The sequence below is a fragment of the Hemibagrus wyckioides genome, linkage group LG08 (assembly GCF_019097595.1).
Source record: "Hemibagrus wyckioides isolate EC202008001 linkage group LG08, SWU_Hwy_1.0, whole genome shotgun sequence".
NCBI lineage: Eukaryota > Metazoa > Chordata > Actinopteri > Siluriformes > Bagridae > Hemibagrus > Hemibagrus wyckioides.
Genome location: NC_080717.1, coordinates 26,112,015 through 26,116,804, shown reverse-complemented (window position 1 = coordinate 26,116,804; position 4,790 = coordinate 26,112,015).

Genomic DNA, 4,790 nt, shown 5'->3' with positions numbered 1-4,790 from the left:
TCCAGAACATTCAAGATACAGTCTCCTCTCCTGTTATAATCGGCTCCACTTTTCTTATCTGGGAAGCTTTCCACTAGATGTTGGATCGTAGCTGTGGGGATTTGTGTTCGTTCATTCTACAAGAGCATTAGTGAGATCAGACTCTGATGTTGGGATGTTGAGGAGACTCCGGTTTCAATTCATCCCAAAAGTGTTCAGTGGGGTTGAGTCAGAGTCAGGGCTCTGTGCAGGACACTCCAACCTTAACATCCACACCATGTCTTCATGGAGCTCAGGGGCTTTGTGCGTCATCATGCTGGAGCAACCTCTTAACCTCTCAACCCCTCAGAACAACATAGGGGTGTGATGGATGGGGGTACACATACTTTTGTCCATGTCTTTGAAAAACAAGTTCATCCTACCTCTCTGAATCCTCATCTTGATGTGACTGTACAACATAGACAAACGAACAGGCAGTTAGGATTACGATTTTTAGGAACTTCCACTGGTTCTACTGCTTTGTTATCTAGGATCAATGGTTCACAGTGAAGGGAAGACCTTGGCCTCAGTGATGGTGGCTCTGTGGAAGTTCGGGCTTCTGGTAGGCTGTGGTAGGGCGCTCACGAAACCATTAGACAGCCAGTTCAGTAACCCGCTCTGAACACTGCAGACAGACAGACAGACAGATAGATAGATAGATAGATAGATAGATAGATAGATAGATAGATAGATAGATAGATATGGTTATTATGTCAAAATTTTACTTTAATCAACAGTCACAAACAGGGGTGCTGAGAAATAATACTTTTAATATAGATAATGTCATAATAATCAGTTTATTTGGTTACAAATGGAAGTATTCAAACAAAAAAGTACTGAAATTTAACCACTTTGAAATGTAGCCTTTTCTAGAATGAAAAAAAAAAAATGTTTAAAAGAAATTTAGGTAACATCATGTTTACATGTGAAAAGCATTCACCGTTTAATTGCTTTAAACCTCTGCTATATTTAGCATTAGCTAAAGTGTGATGTGAGTATGTTAGCTAGTGGAATTAATGCTAGCCTTCCCTGATATTAGTGAAGAAAATATGCTAACTGTTTTCTAACCATGTCAAAACGAGCAAATTAGCCAAACACAGCATATAATTTTTTTTTTTTCATATCAGATGCTTTCAATCAGGGTAACAGGCAGTCTTCGCTTATGCTAACACACTGTAATATTTTAGTGAAGCACTTTCCACGCTGCAGTCTGATGAAATGACTGGATGCTAAACTAAAAAGTTTGGAGCCTCAGTTGATGTACAACATATAGTCATTGATCTTTGAGATTTGTAGCGGTAACTTCTTTGAAGGTCTGAAGTGAAGTGAAAATCAGGGTTCACATTTAATTTCAGTGATACTCAATTAAAGAATAAATAATACTTAAATATAATAACAAATTGCTCAAGTATTTTCATTGCTGGACAAGAAATACTTATCAAGTACCTATTATTTAAGTACCTAGTATTTAACATGTGACCTGTGAGTGGATTAATTCATGACCACACCTCATTAAAAAGAACCATGATGTCACCTGAGAAAAGGGAATATTGTAAATTTGGGGAAATTATGAGTTATGAGATTTCTTATTGGAAGTGTGTAATAATCGTAAGTACACATATTTTCCACCGCTGGTTACTTGCCTGCTCTGGGACGTTTCTGATGCTTGATCGTCGTCCCTGATTGATCTGACTGACTTCAGCCTCCCTGTCAGAAGTTCAGTAGGAAACAATAATGGGCTTCAACTACAAAACAGAAACAATGCATTTTCTGAATTTTTCTTTTAATACTAGAGTGGAAATGGATCAGGTCTGCACCTCTGTTTCCTGGAGCTTTTCCACCCTGGTGATTGAGAGCAGGAGAGAAAAAAGGGAGAAGTAATGAGGTCATACAGAGGTAAGAAATGTTCTCATTCTGGTGCAAACTATCACAGAAAAGGAGGAACGGCGTGTGAAATCATGCTGTGCCGTGTTACCGCGTTCCTGGTGCTATGATGCTATTCAAGGGAGGGAAGGGTGTGTTTATGGGTTTGAGAACACTGTGTGTGTGTGTGTGGGTGTGTGTGTTTGTGTGTGTGTTTGTGCAATAGTGAGAGAGAGAGATAGAGTGAGTGAGTGAGTGAGTGAGTGAGAGATAGATAGATAGATAGATAGATAGATAGATAGATAGATAGATAGTGAGAGAGAGAGAGAGAGAGAGAGAGAGAGAGAGAGAGAGAGACAGCTTACTGCAGAACTCTGCTCCTGCTCCTCAGCATGATCAGGACCAGTCAGGGCCTGTGGCACCACCTTCACCATCCAGTTAAACATCCTGACATATAAAGACAAGCTATATTTACACACACACACACTTTCAGATAGAGATAAAAATGAAGTTGTGAGGAAACACCTGCTTATAGCTGCTGTTATATAAGAGATAACAGGAACTGACTTGTTTTGCAGGCGTACTTACAAACGGATAAAAAGTATCCGTTGTAATTGTTACTGTGGTATAAAAGGAAAATACTCCACTGCTCTCAATCAGTACATGCATACTGCACTAAAGATGGATTGGAGCTTTTTTTCTTCTGAACTTCGAGTTTTGTTGGCATGGGGAAGTTTTACATTTATGACATCATCATGTTGTTTTTAACAGTACAATAAAACTCAAAAACCCCCACTGCTGATCAGACACAGGGAAAGCCCCTATGAAATCCGTCATCCACATCCATGTCCTGATTTACAACGTGGCTCGCCTCCAGGAAAAATTCACAAGCAGGCAAAAATAGAATGACGTCCAGCTTCCTCGTGTCCGTCCGCAAACAAAAGAAAAAAGGCTCGGTTCGGGCAACAGACAGAACAATGAGGCCAGTGAGAAGAGTGCGGACAGGATGTGGGGAAATAATTCGGTCAACATCTGAGTTCAGGGTTTGAGATCTCACACAAAGCCTGAGAAAAAATGTTCTCTCTCTCTCTCTCTCACACACACACACACACTTTCCTCCCAGAATTTCTCACAAATACTGTTTGCAGCTCCCTCTCTGTGGAATGGCAGCAGAATGTGTTGAGTGAAACTGAGAGCAAATCTTTGGACACTTTTGCCTGTAGTGCAGCAAATCAGGTACAACCCTACATCCCATAAGCAAATCAGGTACAACGCTACACCTTATATAAAAACCAGGTACAAGACTACACCTCTTGAACAAATCAGGTACAACACTATACCTTATATGCAAATCAGGTACAACACTACATCTTATATGCAAATCAGGTACAAGACTACACCTTACATGAAAATCAGGTACAAGACTACACCTTATATGAAAATCAGGTACAAGACTACACCTTATATGAAAATCAGGTACAAGACTACACCTTATATGAAAATCAGGTACAAGACTACACCTTATATGAAAATCAGGTACAAGACTACACCTCATGAACAAATCAGGTACAACACTGCATCTTATATGCAAATCAGGTACAACACTTCACCTTATATGAAAAATCAGGTACAAGACTACATCTTATATGCAAATTAGGTACAACACTACACCTTATATGCAAATCAGGTACAACTCTACACCTTATATGAAAATCAAGTACAACACTACATCTCATAAGCAAATCAGGTACAACACTACATCTCATAAGCAAATCAGGTACAACACTACATCTCATAAGCAAATCAGGTACAACACTACACCTTATAAGCAAATCAGGTACAACACTATACCTTATATGCAAATCCTGTGCACCACTACACCTCATGAACAAATCAGGTACAACACTACAAAAACATAAGTAAATCAGGTACAACACTACAAAAACATAAGTAAATTAGGTACAACACTACAAAAACATAAGTAAATCAGGTACAACACTATACCTTATATGCAAATCAGGTACAAGACCACACCTCATATGCAAATCAGGTAAACATTATACTTTATAAGCAAATCAGGTACAATACTACACCTTATATGCAAATCAGATACAACATTACACTTTATAATCACATTTTCAAGCTTAGACTCATTATATAGCAACTACTTTGCACTTAAGAGTGCAATATGGTGAAGCTAATATCACATTATAGAGATTAGGATTAAAAAAGCCTACAAAACCTCTGTGAACCTATAATTGTAATCAATTTCTTTGGCTAAAGAGTCATTTGTTTCCACAGATTCTCAATATTCTACAATCTTGGCCATATATAATGTGAAGTCCAAACCCCAAGGCATATTTACATGTCCTTAAATGCAATTTAAATTCTGCAATCGTTAACATTCCTAAATGAAAAAAGGGACACCCTGTAGATGAATAGTGAAAAGGTTGTTGGGTTTGTAAAGAGCATCTTCAGCAAAGAAACCTCCTGGAGTTTAGAAATATGAGAATAAAAAAATGAATAGACGAGTAAAACGAAGGCTGTTCTTACCTGGTTTCAAAGCAGGGTGTTGCATTCGAGGTGGGATTGTCATTAAGCCCAGAAAACACTCCAGAGATTTGTGTGTGGATTAGGATTGATGCAAGACAGGCTTTAATGTGATTACAGGCTGAAGGACAGCAACACAATACGCTGCCAATGTTGGCAATAAAATGACAAGTTATAACACATCCATCACACACAGAGGAAGGACTGCATCTCATCTGACCTTGTTAGAGAACAGATTAAAAAGTACATAAATAAAAATCTCAAAATGGTGCACAGATGTAATTTTTATAGCCTGATTTTCTCAAAATGCAATAGTTATTTAAAATACTTAAGTAAAAATATGAATGAAATGTAGTTAA